This window comes from Oryx dammah, unplaced genomic scaffold (assembly GCF_014754425.2).
Source record: "Oryx dammah isolate SB20612 unplaced genomic scaffold, SCBI_Odam_1.1 HiC_scaffold_29, whole genome shotgun sequence".
Taxonomy (NCBI): domain Eukaryota; kingdom Metazoa; phylum Chordata; class Mammalia; order Artiodactyla; family Bovidae; genus Oryx; species Oryx dammah.
The window spans coordinates 33113454-33132307 of NW_024070213.1; the positions used below are offsets into that span (position 1 = coordinate 33113454).

General features: G+C 37.7%; 1 protein-coding gene across 2 annotated transcripts in view; it reads right to left on the reverse strand.

Annotated features, from left to right (window-relative positions):
* The window catches only part of SOX5 (SRY-box transcription factor 5), a 1158063-nt gene that overhangs the window by 931372 nt on the left and 207837 nt on the right, over positions 1-18854 (reverse strand). For both annotated transcript variants that reach the window (XM_040235353.1, XM_040235352.1), the window contains exon 3: positions 14407-14483. The gene's annotated coding sequence lies outside the window, so the exon portion shown is untranslated. The remainder of the gene's footprint in view (positions 1-14406; positions 14484-18854) is intronic.

Below are 18854 nucleotides of genomic sequence, written 5' to 3' on the forward strand. Positions count from 1 at the left end.
GTCTGTTATTTTAATTTGGTTTTTAAGCTTAAAATTTTTTAAAGCTTCATTCATGTAATGAAGTTACAGGACTTTTAAGCTGGAAAAGACCATATATTAATAAACGGTATCAGTCAAAAAACATGGTTCCTCAAAGCTTGCAATTTACTCAGTGAGTGAATGATAATGTTAGAAAGCAGCCAGAAGTCTAGTGAGAACCAGAGAAGCTTTCTTCCTCTGACAGGGACAGCGTGGCTCCTAGCCTGGCTGACAGCCCACATGACCGGGGGGTGGGGGTTGGGAGCAGGGCAAGAATCTTATATACACACATGCTTGTCCCCCACTCCTGAGCTTTTCCAGTCAACCTGGAGTGACCCAGGGGTCTGTACTTTTAAATGCCTTCCAAGTGACTTGATGATTGACCAGATTCAGTACCCCATAAATACACCAGGTATCCCATACCAGCTCTCCCTGGGGCTTCTCAGGTGGCGCTAGTGATAAAGAACTCACCTGCCAATGCAGGAGACACAAGAGACACCAGTTCAATCTCTGAGTCACGAAGATCCCCTGGAGGAGGGCATGGCAACTCACTCCATTGTTCTTGCCGGGAAAATCCCATGAACAGAGGAACCGGGCGGGCTATAGTTCATGGGGTCACGAATGAAGCAACTTAGCACACTTGCCCACACCAGCTTTCCTTAGCCATTTTATAAGATTTTTAAATTGATATTTAAAAAACCAATTGCTTTTTTCCCCTAAGTAAATGCTTCCAGTTTAGTAAGGCAACTAAAAGTGTTCATTATGAAAAGTATTCATCACTGGAGTGAACTCCAAGATTTTAAATTCATTTTGAGGTACATGTGAATGATAATAAGTTCCTTTGTTTCTGTGGAAAATAAATTATTTCCAGTACAAAAAAATGATCCAATATAAATATCTCCCTTTTATAAAATAATAATCCCTTGGCTATATTAAGATTCTTCTAGAAGCTTAAAATAGTTCAATACTCCTAAGAGTAAATGTCTACTTTTGGTATTTTACTTTAAGTGTTTGTTTGTTTAATAAAGATATAGTAGGTCCAAATCAGGTCCAATTTATTCTTTGAGGATTATAAAACACTCAAAAGTATAAAAAAGGGATATTTTATAGGCAAGAATGAACATTCATGAATACCAGATTTTATAAACAATCCAAATGATAATAACTTGGAAAACAGCAAAATTCAACAGTGACATCCAGTATAACAGAAAACAATCCCTTAGGTATTGATAATCATCCTAGACTTTGGTGAAAGGAGTCATAAAAATCAAAGTGAAGTGAAGCAGTTACACAGGACCTGGAGAATCGCATGAAAAGGGCGTGGGGATAGTAGGTAGGGGCTGGCGCATCTGGCTTCAGTAGAGAGATGAATATGGCGAGCTGTTCTCGTCTGACTGACCATTATGCCACAGCAACATGCAAATGCTTTCCTGGTTTCTTTCTCTTCAGATTCCATAGTACCTTTGTTTCTCTCTGTTCCTCCTCCTCCCTCTCTCTCTCCTTCTCTCTTGGTGGCCATTAACTATACTGACAGTTTGACAGGCTGAAATAAGGAAATAAAACACTTAAACATTGTTTCCTGATGTATGCATTCATCTCTCCTGCCAAACACAGATATTGAGGAGATACTTCACTCCTCCTGTCAGCTTACTAAATTACACCCCAGCTTGCAGGTCTCTCAATCTCAGTGAAGCTCCCTTCCTTCCAGAAGAATATGCAAGAGCTTCCATCTTTTTGCTGGAATCTTTTCCTTTATCATTTTTAACAGTGAATTTTCTTAAGCTATGGGTTGGATCTCTGTAAGGGGCTGATTATCTTCCTAAGCTGTCAGGGTTCAGATTTATTTTTTACAGTGCTTTCACTTAAGCAAGGGCAAATGAATCCTGAACCTGGTTAAAGGCTTCTTTCTCAGAACCAACCAAGAGTTTCAACTTTTTAAAACTAGATACTCATCAACCTAACACTGATTTAACACTAATTCTCTTGCCAGGTCCAGTGATAGAAATAAGGTTGATCAGGTTTCTGACATCCCCAATACATGCCCGACCACAAATAATAGAAGCTTCTGCCATTATTATTTGCATGTGGTAACTAGATTTTTCTGTTCAGCAAACTTTGAAAACCTTACAAATTAATAATTAACTTCTTCCAGAGGTGGCTGTTGTAGATTAAATTTTGAGAGAATCGTAGCTAAGAGGGAGGCATTAAAGGAGAGAAAATGACTTTCAATTGGTTATTTACCTCTTTTTCATCACCATTAACATGAAGAAGAAATTTCAAGGTGAAATATTCAAGAATTTGAAACAAAAAGAATAATAGAAGTTAAGCTCTAAGACTTTTTCTTTGCTTCATTCTATTAACTGCATTTATCCAGTACCTACTCTATGGAGTGCTCAAGTATATATTCTCTGAAAGATGCTGAGGACAATCCCACATCTCCTGTCTGGTTCCTAAGATACTTGCAGTCTAGAAGAGATGCCACACTTGTAAGTAAGTAGAACACAGGTGGAAACTATTTCCAAGTGGAGCTAGAAATAAAATGTGATGGAAATTCAAAGAATGAAGAAAGCAGCCCTACCCCCACCACCCACACTGAGAAATTCACAACACAGTCTCCCTAAAAGATCAAAAAATTTCCTCTACAAGACTTACATATTTTACTGTAATTCCTTGTGTTTTCGTTGCTGTTGTTATGTATGTTGTCTGTTAGGCCATAAAATCTGTGAGGCCTTGTGCTTTGTCTAGTCTGTTCATGAATGTATTTTCAAGAACCCAGTAGGCTGCATGTAATGTGTTCCCAATGAATATCTGTCGAATGGGTAAGTGAATCATCCTGTGATAATAAGTAGTGATGTGAATGAATCTGAATCTTCTGAGGAAGATTTTCTGAATTTCTGATTGATATTAATTCCCTATCTTATTGAAGATCACCAATAAGACAGAAGACTTGTGTAAAGTTGCTGGACACTCCAGTGATCACAGATGCCATATTTAATTAGCACAATTGCCAAAACAACCATGACAAATGACAATTTTTGTAGAGCTGAGGGTTTCCTTTTACTTACAAGGCCCCTCTTTTGCAATATGACCACCTTCAGTGATTACAGGATGAATCACAGAGGTGAGTCAATCTCTCTGCAGTGTTTCTTTTTCCTCTTTGCTTCATATTTTTCCCAAGAAATACTTTCAAAAATAGCCTTGCACCATCTTCCAAGAATTGTAATCCAGTTATTGCTAGTGTAAATTATCCATAGAAGTAAAAGGTTACTATAGTAAAGATTATTAAAATGTAAAGATAAGTCACTCAGAAAATCCACTTGCAGAGCAGCTTCACCAGATGAGATTAAATTCTTCTACAATAAACTATTCGGCATCCAAATCATTTTGCTTTACCAAAAGTTACCTGAAATATTAGCTACTATTCATTAAGCATTTATTTACAAGCACAACACATGGTGCCACATCAATACTTCTTCACTAAAGCCCTACAATTACCTTATAAAAGAGAAATTTTATCCCCATATCACAGATAAAGAAATTGAGGCACTGAAAGATTACTCTGAAAGTTGAGGAGTCCAAGTCCTCCCTGCTCTGAAACTCCAAATCATTTAGATTCTTTGCTCAACACTCGTTATATAATGCAGTGATTGTGCTTATTTTGGCTTAAAACTCACAAATATTTCACAAGAAAATTCTTCTCAGTAGTGGTCATACCTTAGCTCTTTTGAGTTAGTATCACATGCAAAATTCAAACTTAGTTACCTGGCTTGAAAAAATACACAAATTATAGCATTTGCTATCTCATGAAAAAGTCTTAAATGTCTGATTCAAAAATGCCATTGTGATTATAAGGTGGCGAATTATGCATGAGGCTGGAGGTGGAGGGGAAGCCCTGAGAACTGGGTCTTGCATGGGTTTCATGGGTAAGTTAGGACATATGCAATAGGATTTTTTGACTAATTTCTCCTACATGTCTCTTGTCTTGTTTTCTCCCACTGTTTTCTCCAAAGTCTTGGCAACATATTAATATATTACCCTTTAAAATGTTGGAAAGAGTACTTTGGGGAAAATTACTCTTCTTGTTCTTCCTTAACCATACATCTGGGGTGAGATATGAATAATTCTGATCTCCAAAAGGGCACTCTTTCTATTATAATATATTGCCTTCCAGTAATTTCTTCTGGTTTTAAGAGTCAAAGGAAATTCTGTTTTTGCCATAATTCAAAACCCTTTTCTAAATTTAATTCATATATTTGATCAACAGATTAAAAAAAGGCTAAAATTTTTGTCCTCAATCTCTAAAACACCAAAATGATTCTATGCATATCCTACCCTTGACCAAAAAATACATCTGAAAGGCATTGAAACAAAAGGACTATCTCTTTTTACCATACTTACATCTTTCCTCAATTTTATTTTAAAAATATTTACTCATAATAACACTAGATCTTTATATCACATAATACGAAAAACAAAAGTAGGAGAGTGAAAAATGGAGAGAACTAGTAGAATTGCAGGGACAAAAAAAGAAGGAAGAGAAAAAAGAGAAGAAAGAGGATGTTGAAAAAATAAGAGGAGAAAAACAGATTCTTTTTGTTTTGTCCACATCTTTTCTTAAAGTTAGAGGTTTGCTTTAAAATAAAATTTTCTTTCAATGCTCAATGATATTTTATTTCTAGGTAACTTCCTTCTGAAATAGGTTAATTACAGAGGCAATTAGTCTAGCACACACAGGATGTCACTATTCCCTTATATAAATAGAATTGGCACACATGTTTCAGGCAGAGAAAAATATCTGTAAAGACCAGATTTCAAAATGTAATAGAATTTTGTGCTATTTTGCCAGTTTGGGTTAAATTTCCCTATTGTCATCATCCTTATTTACTGAACAGCCTTTATGTTTTATTATCATCATAGAAGCTCTCTATGTAACTAGGAAGGTCTACTCAAATCATAAAGAAAAAAATCCAAAATGAAAAAGTATTATGACATAAAGTAACTGAACAGGAATAAGTAAGGCCTTATTAGCAAGGCAAATACAGATAGGAAAGAGGGATCTGGAACTGAAAAAGCAAATTCTATATTAGTTTAAACAAATGTTCTAACCTATGCAGTCTCCTAGGTTTTTTGTACAATTACTTTATTTTACATATTCAGACTTTGGAAATTAGTAACTAGCATCCTTCTGACAACCAAAGGCATAGCACAAGAGTTTTTCTAAAAGCTGAATATATGTAGCGCTGGGTATCATGATCCAGTCTGGGGACACACATGGAATTCACAGGAAAAGTTGTTAAATCATTAATAATGGCATCCATTTTAGCCTGAGATTCCTAACTACTGATTATTGCTTGCCTATTTATCAAAACCAAAATGATAAAGTGCTCTTCAAAGGAATAAATTGCCATATCTAGCACTAAATACATATTCATAGAGGGCACTTTGTCCTTCTTGATGGTGGCTACCCAGGATGACAAAACTGCAAGACACTGATGACATGCTAACATCTATGGTTCATTAGCTCCCCGTTTACAGCAGTAACAGTGAAAGCAAGGTCTTTGGGGCAGATCCTCATATTAATCAATACATTCCTCTCTCTTCTATGACCATAAAGTATTATCCTCGGTTTGAGCAGCTGTCTCAAATAAGGTTTGCCATGGGTCAGAGCAGTGTCTGAGAGAGATACATAGTGACCATGAGTACAAGGAAAAACACTCAGGTTTTATTTCCTAATAATGATGGTCACCTTGCATTCGTCTCATGCACAAAGCAGTGCATACTGCCTACAAATAAACCTAGCAGAGTGTTTGCTTCAGCCATGGGGCTACTCCACCTGGGCTTAAAAATTGGCGCCACCTCTTACAAGCTGTTGAGTCATAGTAAGTTACTCAATTTCTCTCAATTCCCTCAGCTGAAAAATGAGTATACGAGTACCTACTTCACGAGGTACTTAGGAAGCTTAAATTAGATACTACATGCAAAGATCAAGAACAAAATCTGGCAGAACGAAAAGTCCTCAGTAAATGATAGTTATTATAACATTCTGTAACTTATAAAAAATGATGGAGTTTTCCTGATTTTACATCTGTGTGTATTTAAATCAGGAAAGCTTACATTTAAATTTAAGCTCCTGTAAGAAAATGCAGACTTTCCATTGGTGGTGAAAGTCTACAGGATAAGTTAACTGAGGTTTATGAAGCCTTCTATCAGCAATAGCATCATCCCCTAGGCTAGTCTGTACAGCAGTCTCTTTGGGGTTTCAATCTGGCTTACCTGAGTATACTGCAGCAGCACGGCAGACAGGCTTTCTTCTACAATGAGTCCAAGAGTACTGCTGATGACGTAGCGATGGGCAGGGGATGAAGTGATCTCCCTTCCAGAAGGTGAACGGTGGCACTGAGAACTTCTTAAAAGAATTTTTTTTTTGGTAAAAGACCATTGGCTTTACTGCTTCTATCTGACCTTTCTGCCCTATTTCCCCAGGGAGTTTGCTAGTGGGTGGGTAAGGGTAAGTCAGCTTTGCAGCTAAGCCAGCTAGGCAAATAAGTTGTTTTGACTATAGTGCCTACAAATATAGAGATACATGCATAGGCATATTCTTCCCATGCATGCACCAGGATAGCTCCAGAAAATATGATAATTCAAAGTATATTACAGAGATTAGAGAGAAACATATTAGGACATTTCCTTCTCCGTAACAACTAAATAAATCATGTTTGTTATTACAAGTCACACACACCCACACATACACAGTGGTTTCAAGTCTCAAAATCTTTTCACTTGGGGATTACCTGATAAGACTGAGTTCTTTCGGGCAGGAGAGGAACCTCTAGGTTTTAAAATTACTGCTCTTGAATCAATATTTTCAGCTACTGTAACAGGCTGATTTGGACTGACTTTACGGGTAACCAGATCAATTGTGTAGACATTAATACTTACGAGGGCATGTGGAAAGGAAATCAGCCAAAACAAGCCTATGAAATGGACTATAAAATCACTGTCAGAATGGACATTATCAACACAATAGAATTCTTCACAGCCCAGTTCTTCTTTACACAAATGAGGGCATAGAACAATTCAAATCAGCTCTGATGCCAGGACTGTGTGATCAGGTAGCGTTAATAACCAGGAGTAGCAGAAAATTGCCGTGGATCTGGCTGGTCAGTTATATGAGTGTTACTCTTTCCTTCTAATTCAGCATTTTAGATGACTTTGGTATTTAGCAATTAGTCGGACCTAATATGACCAATTATTCTGAGACATTTTCAAATTCTTTAGGATCTCAGAAAATCACAGAAAGTTATCACAGTGAAAAAATAAGGACTACTAATATAACAGCATTATACACATAATAAAATGTCCTGCTCCACCAGTAAAACCAGATGATTTGCAAAACTCCATTCCTCACATAAATGCGTTCAACTTTGTGCAAACCTATGGACTGTAGCCATCCAGGCTCCTCTGTCCATGGGATTCTCCAGGCAAGAATACTAGAGTGGGTTGCCATGCCCTCCTCCAGGAGATCTTCCCGACCCAGGGATCAAATTGATGTCTCTTAATTCTCCTGCATTGGCAGGCAGGTTCTTTACTACTTAGCACCACCACGTCATATAAATATATTATTACGAAAGTATACACATACAAATAGTTTCTATTCTATTCTTACCTTTATCTTTACCTAATATCTAAATATTGAAAAATTTACCTGTGAAATGATGTCTACCTAACTTTTCTCAGTTAGTTTTACTAATTCTTTTCTGCTATTTGCTCTGCTCTTTCCCCTTCTCTATCTCACTTGTTTCTTGATTTTACTGGGCAAAAATTAGTTATAATTTTTGCTACATACAGTTTCACTTTCCTCTCTCACTCCTTCTTTTTTCTGCCATCACCCCTGGAAGATAGCCATAAGCCACGCTGGAGAGATGCCAGGGTGTCCTGATCTTGCACAGTTTGAGTGCCTCCGTGTATATCTCAGCGAGGCTTACCTAAGTCACCACTTACAATATTGAGTAGAAAGTGCAGGTTGGAATAGTCAGCATTTATAAGTCAGCTGGTTACATGATACAAAAATATATAGCCAACTTCAGAATTTATAGCAATAACATTTATGTATCGTGTTACTCCTAGAACAATCCAATTTATAAAGTGCCTATTGTGTATACATAAGGAACAATCATAAATCATTTACATTAAACAGTGTCAACTAGCAAAACATGACTTTCCCCCTAAATTCTGCACACTGAGATTAATGAGGTTTTTGAAAGGAAGCACACTAAAAAAAAAAAAAGAAAGAAAGAAAGAAAAAAAAAAAACCCCAACCAACTCTGATTCATCTTAGGCAGATAACATATCCATATAAAGGAGCAGGTGTCTGTATTATGATTTAGAAGACCTATGGAACATCTCTGGAAAATATTAACCTTCTCTGAAGTAGAGAGCCGTCCATGAACTGAGCTAGAAATGTGGCAAGAAACCAAGTCCGTCACCAACCTCAAGCTTTCTTTTATTTCCTTCTCAGTAAAGAATGGAATTACAAAAAAAAAAACCAGAGAACAGTTTAGGCCCTATTTGACCAGTTGTCTGACATGTTTTCATCTACAGGCATTTTGAGAAAACCTGAGAAAGAGCATGTAGATTATCTACTTTGTCTCTTTCACTCCTAGCTGGAGAAAAATTCCTATCAGTGATGAAAGCAATCAAGAGTCCTAAAGTGAAAAGCAAATATGTATGCAGATTTTTCTCCCTCTGTTCACTCCCTAGCTTATCCCATTCAGACAGGCAGTCTACAGAAATCTATACTTTAGGGTCTTAAATTAAAACCCATTCCTTCTCTCTAAAAAGCCCTTCAAATAAATAATATGGAATGTTTTGACTGTTCACATCTATAAACGTATTTAATCTTACCTGAAACTTCATACTTACACAACTGAATTGGACATTATATAAGAAAAACACAATTTTTCTCTTGCAGGAATTTGCTTTTCTATCTTCTCTCTTTTGAAAGGATTACAGGAGTTATTTTCTTCCTGCCTTAACTCACAACCTTAAAAATACCCATTGATTTGTTTTAGCCAAAATGGAAGAGTAACATTTTTATTAAATGTAAAAATGTGTATTCCTTTAGAAAAAAAAATTCATTTCTCCAAATCTATTAATGACTAATTTCCCTATATTAAAATGAAAACTGAATCTGAAAAAGAGACAAATGTATAGCCAGAAACTCTATAAACTAGTTTTCATTGAATGAACTACCTGCTGTTTCCTGTTCACAGATAATTGACACTGTGTAGATAGGTTGTAATCTAGAAAGCAAAGCAAAACAAAAACCATACAGACAGAGAGAGTGGTAACTGATCTACAAGCTTCTGAATTGAAATAAGAACTGATGGTAAACTGAGGTTTCCAGGAGAAGGGTTTTAAAAATAACATGCTAATCTGGAAAGGCAGATACACTATGGCCTTTGTAGAAAGATTCTGAAAACTGGGCACCCTCCCAAACAGCTGTATTTCACTAGTATTAATTGGTAGGGGAAAATATAATGCATTTCTTCACGACTGAGAGTATTAAACTTAACAAGGAGCAGTGACAACTCACTTCAGTCATAAGCAGATTTCAGTTAAAAAGCTTATCCATTCATGAGGAAGGGTGTTCAAACTTCAGAGGGTTTTGCTTGTGTAAAGAGACAAAAGGGAAGACAGAGAACTTTTCTTCAGTTAACATGTTTATTCTCTAAAATTATCTGGTGATCTCGGAATTCTTTCCTATTTTTGATTCACTTGAGAAGAAAAACTCTTGTGCTCAGTGAAGCAATTTTAAAATCCTAGGCTAACCCCTTCTTCTTGTCAATACACTGAGAAAACTATGTAAAAATAAAGCATAATTATGTCTCCCATCTGGGTGGCTGCCACTGTAGTTCTCTGCATTCCAACAAGTTGTTTTCTTCCCAATATTAATGAAAAGTAGACAATGATTATGTAAGCATTTTTGAAGTACTGGTGTGTCCTATGATTGACCTACCTATATTTTCCACCAGTCCTCTCTAGATTATTCTAATAAAATAAATTTTAAGGAAATAACTGACACTTCACCAAGATGTTCTTAAAAATATGACTAGAAAGAAAAGAAATCAGCAACTCAAAAAAGGATTTGGGGTCAATTATCAAAAAAAAAAATTTCTTTACAAATTACTTTCATAGACCTGGTTAACATTTTTCAACTGAACTGACTATACTGAAAGGATTTAGGATACATGTAAACAAAGACTTCCAAAATAATAAAAATTGTTGATTCAACATTGAAAATGTACTGAAAGGATTTAGGATACATGTAAACAAAGACTCCCAAAACAATAAAAATTGTTGATTCAGCATTGAAAATGTTCTTTTTTCTCTAATGGAAACCTAACATTCCCAGTAGGAAGTTCTTAACTTGAGTAAAAGATTTTTCCTCTTCTCCTTATACAAAATAATAGCGAAAGAAATAGCTTCAGGCTGATCTACTACATTCCCACTTTAGCTAATAAGAAAATATAACTTCTTTTCTATTTTTAACTTGATAACATCATTTAAACAAGTGGCTAAAGATGAGAAACGTTGGGCTGAAAGAAGCACAAGATGGAATCAAGATTGCCAGGAGAAATATCAATAACCTCAGATATGCAGATGACACCACCCTTATGGCAGAAAGTGAAGAGGAACTCAAAAGCCTCTTGATGAAAGTGAAAGAGGAGAGTGAAAAAGTTGGCTTAAAGCTCAACATTCAGAAAATGAAGATCATGGTATCTGGTCCCATCAATTCATGGCAAATAGATGGGGAAACAGTGGAAACAGTCAGACTTTATTTGGGGGGCTCCAAAATCACTGCAGATGGTGACTGCAGCCATGAAATTAAAAGACGCTTACTCCTTGGAAGAAAGTTATGACCAATCTAGACAGCATATTAAAAAGCAGAGACATTACTTTGCTGACTAAGTTCTGTCTAGTCAAGGCTATGATTTTTCCAGTGGTCATGTATGGATGTGAGAGTTAGACTGTGAAGAAGGCTGAGTGCCGAAGAATTGATGCTTTTGAACTGTGGTGTTGGAGAAGACTCTTGAGAGTCCCTTGGACTGCAAGAAGATCCAACCAGTCCATTCTAAAGGAGATCAGTCCTGTGTGTTCTTTGGAAGGACTGATGTTAAAGCTGAAACTCCAGTACTTTGGCCACCTGATGCGAAGAGTTGACTCATTGGAAAAGGCTCTGATGCTGGGAGGGATTGAGGGCAAGAGGAGAAGGGGACGACAGAGGATGAGATGGCTGGATGGCATCACCGACTCGATGGACATGAGTTTAAATGAACTCCGGGAGTTGGTGATGGACAGGGAGGCCTGGCGTGCTGCGATTCATGGGGTTGCAAAGAGTTGAACACGACTGAGCAACTGAACTGAACTGAGTATACACAAAATGAGTAAATTTTCTTCCTTTATTCAGGACATGCCAGAAACAATAAATTTTCCTGTAAGGCTACGGATATCAGTGTTGGGTTTTGAGGGGCACTTTGGTTCTAGAAGGTATTGATTCAATGTCATTTTCAGAATTTCTTAACCTGGAGTCTATATATTGCTTTTAAATCTATAGGTTTTTGGAATTATATGTAAAATTTCATGTAATTATATGGATTATATGTAAAATATACACACCATTGTGATTTTTCCTACAGCCAATCATTCTTTTTGACTACCTAGCACCCTCTTTCTGTGACCAGGACTCCATTTTCCTCTGTAATTCAACCTTAATGTCTAATTCATGGAAAATTATGAAGCTGACTCTATCTCCCCCTCCAAGAGAGATGCTGTTGTTGTTTAGAGGGTAAGTCGTTTCTGACTCTGTAACCCCATGGACTGTAACCCAGAAGGCTTCTCTGTCCATGGGATTCTCCCAACAAGAATACTGGAGTGGTTGTCATTTCCTTCTGCAGGGGATCTTCCCAATCCAGAGATCGAACCCACAGCTCCTGCATTGGCAGGCAGATTCTTCACCCCTGAGCCACCAGGGAAGCCCAACAGAGATGCACAGGATTATTCTGTGATCTAACCAATGCAAATTAGTACAAACAGATTTTGATAGGTCTTCTGGGAAAGAGTCTCTCTTTTTCCTGTTTGACCTGAAGCCTGGGAGGATGTTATAGCTGAAGCTATGCTGCTGCCACCATCTTGCTACCAAATGAAGCTAGAGACTGGGGCTGCATGAGTGGAAGCTCAGAGACAGAGGGAAAATGAGTCTTGTTTACAGTATTTTAATCCAGAAGTTAGTTCTGTGCCTATATTTTCTTTCATTTTTTTTTAGGAAATACAATAATTTATTTTTTAACTATGAAAGTATGATAACATATTTATAAATAGATTTTCTATACTTTAATAAATAACACACACACATGTACATTCATACCATCATACTCCACATATTATTAGCATAGCTGACTTCTTCAACTTAAATGTTACTGGCCTTCTCTGACCTTTTCAACCTAAGGTAAATTCCCCTCTCTGTGTTCTTCATTCTGTTCATCCTACCTGTCATTAATCTCATTACCTATTTTCATATACCATATATGTGCCATATACTAGTTCTAATTTTGGTACACAGGAATTCGGTCAGTTTTCCAGTCCTTTTCAGTCAAAGTTTGCACAGTACAAGATTACTTTCTAGGAGATAGAGACAGGGAGAGAAAAAAAAAAGAGAGACAGAGAAAGACAGACAGAATGAGAGAGATAGACAGACAGACAGCGAGAGAACAAGGGGAACAAGATTTTAAAAACTGAAGATTCAAGTAGAGAGCCATGTAGTAAGTTTCATCATTGATGGAACAAATCAAAATTCTGATTACATACATACAAGAAAATACATTTGAGCAGATATCTATAGCATAGATCAGGAGGAAAAGATTTTCACGCATTTTGATCTCTATTTCAACCAAACTTAGCTGACATAATTATGGAGCCCCTCAAAGTAACTGCTGGGGTTTAGCAGCACTTACCACTTTCTTTGAACTGGCTCTATAAGTGCCAAGAGTGAGTATTTTAGATTAAATGAATAGATTAATAAACATCTTTGGAATATCCATTATTAAGGTTGATTTATGTTCTCTTGCCAGCAGTAATTCAAGAAAATGCCATGCTATTCAAAAAATACTGCACGTCATTCTCACTACTTTGCCAATGTTATGACACCATGCAAGTGTGACAATATCTATATTCTTTCACTGAACTAAGTATACACAAAAGCTGATAGATATTAAACCACTTTAAGTTTGCATGGGCATCAGCACAGGAACCACTCATATTTATAACTCTGATAAATGGCCTTTCATTTGTAAATTTATAGTGTATCCATAATTTCTTAAGGGAACCAAGAGGTTCATTCAAAAAATTGCCACAACATTTATCTATCTAAAGATGATAGATATGGTTTATGAAATTAAATGCTTTTAAAAATTAAAATGATATTGCTAAGAAAAAGGACATGTTCTTTCCTGGTTTGCTCACATTTTTAGATGATCACAACTGTACTCTCAGCAGTTACAATATTTAATCTAGATAGAATATTAATATATTTATTAAATATGCCCAAATATATTGTTGTTAGGGTTGTGAGGCATCAGTATGAACTACTGGGCATCAAGTTCACTTAAATTTATTATTTTATTTTCTAATGCCATTCCTCTGCAGTAACCTTATGAAATATACAAAGGATCACTAGAATATAATATTTATTTATATTTAGTACTAATTACTAATTACTGTATTTAGTTTTTCAAGACTACTCCCAGCAAACTTCATGGCTTACTGTAAGCACAGACTATTAAAACTATAACAAAATTACTTAAATAAAATGTATATTTGCCAAAACATCAATGTTAACTAAATAAGGAGTCCTATTTTTAATCCCAATATACACTTTGTTCAATTGGAGAAATCAATGAAAGAGAAGATGAAAGATAACAATTAGCACTAAAGTAAGCAATAAAAAAACAGAGTAGTCAAGGTTCTAAGTGCATAAAGGCAATGTACCTCATTACTACTGGTGATTCATTTGTCATCATTTACTACCATGAGTAGGTAACACACACAAATCTCAGTGCTTTGGTTTTTTCTAGAGTCATTTTCTTCTTTTTAATCTATCCTATTATTATACAATCTACCAAAGAGTGAACCTTAATTATTTGATTTGTTTACATGAACAACAATCTCCAAATTGCAACTTTCTTTAGCATTAGCTCATCCACTGCAAAAAAATTGTTTCAAATGCTTGCAAAATTTCTATGCAACATATTTCTTACATATTGGGTGCTCTGTATTCTGCTTTAAAAACAGATAATAATCAAAATAAGAAAAAACAAGCAGTTTACCTACCCCTGTGGCCCGCTAGCTCCTTGTTGGCAGGAACATCCTTATCATCATCTTTGGGTCACAGCTGGCCAGCACAGCACCTGAGATACAATGTATACCTGTAAATGTGTTTGAATGAATTAAATGATACAGTGGTGACCAGAATCCACTTGGATGGTATGAATTCAATAAACAACCAATCTACCTACCTAACCTTTTCCTCTATATCCTATATTATTAAAATTTCAATATATGAAAACATTATGAGTATATGAGCAGTATATATTATTAAAGTAGCAGAGCGTATGAGCATACATACTTCATATATATACATATATATGTATGTATGTATGAATGTATGTATGTATCCCTGAGAGCTGGACTATAAAGAAGGCTGAGTGCCAAAGAATTGATGCTTTTGAACTGTGGTGCTGGAGAAGATTCTTGAGAATCCCATGGACTGCAAATAGATCAAACCAGTCAATCCCAAAGGAAATTAGTCCTGAATATTCACTGGAATGACTGATACTGAAGTTGAAGTTCCAATAATTTGGCCACCTGATGTAAAGAACTGACTCACTGGAAAAGACTCTGAGACTGGGAAAGATTGAGGACAGAAGGAGAAGAGGGTATCAGAGGATGAGATGATTGAATGGCACCACAAATTCCATGGACATAAACTTGGGCAAACTCCGGGAGATGGTGAGGGACACAGAAGCCTGACGTGCTGCAGTCCATGGGGTCACAAAGAGTTGGACACAACTTGGTGACTGAACAACAACAACAACATATATTCTTACGGCTTCCAGGGTGGCTCAGTGGTTAAAGAATCCGCCTGCCAGCTAGGCAGACACAGGAGACTCGGGTTCGATCCCTTGGTCAGGAAGATCCTCTGGAGGAGGAAATGGCAACCCACACCAATATTCTTGCCTATAAAATTCCATTGACAGAGAAGCCTGATGAGAAATGGTCCACGGGGCTACAAAGAGTCAGACATGATGGAGTGACTGAAAAAGTGGAAGTGAAAGTCACTCAGCCCTGTCTGACTTGTTGCAACCCCATGGACTGTAGCCAGCCAGGCTCCTCTGTCAATGGAATTCTCCAGGCAAGAATACTGGAGTGGGTAAGCTGTTCCCTTCTCCAGGGGATCTTCCCAACCCAGGAATCAAACCCAGGTCTCCTTCATTGCAGGCAGACCCTTTACCATTTGAGCCACCAGGGAAATTATGCACGCACATATTCATATACATTTGAAAGATAACTTTATCCTGAAAACTCAGTTCTCAAAAATAATTGTTTCTAAATGCTTTCTTGTTGTTGTGTAGTTGCTAAGTCTCATCCGACTCTCTTGTGACCCTATGGACTATAGCCTGCCAGTCTCCTCTGTTCTGGGATCTCCCAGGCAAAAATACTGGAGTGGCTTGCCATTTCCTCCTCCAGAGGATCTTCCCGACCCAGGGATTGAACCAGAGTCTCCTGTGACTTCTGCATTGACAGGTGGATTTTTTACCACGAGTCACCAGGGAAGCCTCTTCTAAATGCTTATTCCATTATACCTTCTTCTTATCTCTGGTTTCAGTGGAGGCCATACAACCCAGTGTTTGAGATCATGTACATCAGAGTTATGCTGACACATGTTCCAACAACACAAGAGAAGACTCTACACATGGACATCATCAGATGGTCGACATCAAAATCAGATTCATTACATCCTTTGCAGCCAAAGATGGAGAAGCTCTATACAGTCAGCAAAAACAAGACCAAGAGCTGACTGTGGCTCAGATCATGAATTCATTCTTGCCAAAATCAGACTTAAATAGAAGAAAGAAGGGAAAACCACTACACCATTCAATTATGACCTAAATCAAATTCCTATCAATTATACAGTGGAAGTGAGAATTAGATTTAAGGGATTAGGTCTGATAGACAGAGTGCCTGATGAACTATGGATGGAGGTTCATGACATTGTACAGGAGACAGGGATTAAGACCATCCCCAAGAAAAAGATGCAAAAAAGCAAAATAGCTCTCTGAGGAGGCCTTACAAATAGCTGTGAAAAGAAGAGAAGCAAAAAGCAAAGGAGAAAAGGAAAGACATAAGCATCTGAATGCAGAGTTCCAAAGAATAGCAAGGAGAGGTAAGAATGCCTTCCTCAGTGATCAGTGCAAAGAAATAGAGGAAAACAACAGAATGGGAAAGACTAGAGATTTCTTCAAGAAAATCAGAGATACCAAGGGAACATTTCATGCAAAGATGGGCTCAATAAAGGACAGAAATGGACCTAACAGAGGCAGAAGCTTTAAGAAGAGGTGGCAAGAATACACATAAGAACTGTACAAAAAAGAGCTTCACAACCAAGATAATCACAATGGTGTGATCACTCACCTAGAGCCAGACATCCTGGAATGTGAAGTCAAGTGGGCCTTAGGAAGCACCACTATGAACAAAGCTAGTGGAGGTGATGGAATTCCAGTTGAGCTGTTTCAAGTCCTAAAAGACGACGCTGTAGAAGTGCTGCACTCAATATGCCAACAAATCTGGAAAACTCAGCAGTGGCCACAGGACTGGAGAAGGTCAGTTTTCATTCCAATCCCAAGAAAAGCAATGCCAAAGATGCTCAAACTACCACACAACTGCACTCATCTCACACGCTAGTAAAGTAATGCTCAAAATTCTCCAAGCCAGGCTTCAGCAATATGTGAACCGTGAACTTCCATATGTTCAAGATGGATTTAGAAAAGGCAGAGGAACCAGAGATCAAATTGCCAACATACGCTAGATCATTGAAAAAGCAAGAAAGTTCTAGAAAAACGTCTACTTCTGCTTTACTGACTATGCCAAAGCCTTTGACTGTGTGGATCACAACAAACTGTGAAAAATTCTGAAAGAGATGGGAATACCTGACCACCTGACCTGCCTCTTGAGAAATCTGTATGCAGGTCAGGAAGCAACAGTTAGAACTGGACATGGAACAACAGACTGGTTCCAAACAGGAAAAGGAGTACGTCAAGGTTGTATATTGTCAACCTGCTTATTTAAATTTTATGCAGAGTACATCATGAGAAACACTGAACTGGATGAAGCACAAGATGGAATCAAGATTGGTGGGAGAAATATCAATAACCTCAGATATGCAGATGACACTACCCTTATGGCAGAAAGTGAAGAAAAACTAAAAAAGCCTCTTGATGAAAGTGAAAGAGGAGAGTGAAAAAGTTGGCTTAAAGCTCAACATTCAGAAAACGAAGATCATGGCATCCTGTCCCATCACTTCATGACAAATAGATGAAGAAATATTGGAAACAGTGTCAGACTTTATTTTGCGGGGCTCCAAAATTAGTGCAGATAGTGATTGCAGCCATGAAATTAAAAGACACTTACACCTTGGGAGAAAAGTTATGACCAATTTAGATAGCATATTAAAAAGCAAAGACGTTACTTTGCCAACAAAGGTCCATCTAGTCAAGGCTATGGTTTTTCCAGTGGTCATGTATGAATGTGAGAGTTGGATTATAAAGAAAGCCAACCATGGAAGAATCAATGCTTTTGAACTGTGGTGTTGGAGAAGACTGTTGAGAGTCCCTTGGACTGCAAGGAGATCCAACCAGTGCCTCCTAAAGGAGATCATTCCTGAATGTTCATTGGAAGAACTGATGTTGAAGCTGAGACTCCAATACTTTGGCCACCTGTTGCAAAGAGCTCACTCATTTGAGGAGACCCTGATGCTGGGAAAGACTGAATGCGAGAGGACAAGGGGAGGAGAGAGGTTGAGATGGTTGAATGGCATCACTGACTCAATGGACATCAGTTTGAGTAAATTCAGGGAGTTGGTGATGGACAGGGAGGCCTGCTGTGCTGCAGTCCATGGTGTCACAAATACTCAGACAGGACTGAGTGACTGAACTGCACTGACACCTGTTCAAATCTTGTTTCCACCATTGACTGTTTACAATGTTTTGGATAAGGCACTAATCTTTCTAAACACCAGTTTGCCTTTAAAACAAAGACAATGTTAGTGACTTTTTAATGAGATTCAAAGAATTAAAAGAAACAATGTATACACACTGCCTGACACACAGTGAGCCCTCAAGAAGTAACTATAAAGTACTATTTGCATTCTTTCTTCCTCCCCGCCACGCCCCACCCACCCCAGCCCTTATGAATAGCTAACCTCACCCACAGAGAGGGCCTTTGCCTTTGGCTACTAGGGAAGTGATCTCGCAGTTCAGTTCAGTCGCTCAGTCTTATCCGACTCTTTGCGACCCCATGAATCGCAGCATGCCAGGCCTCCCGGTCCATCACCAACTGCCGGAGTTCACTCAGACTCACGTCCATCGAGTCAGTGATGCCATCCAGCCATCTCATCCTCTGTCGTCCCCTTCTCCTCCTGCCCCCAATCCCTCCCAGCATCAGAGTCTTTTCCAATGAGTCAACTCTTCACATGAGGTGGCCAAAGTACTGGAGTTTCAGCT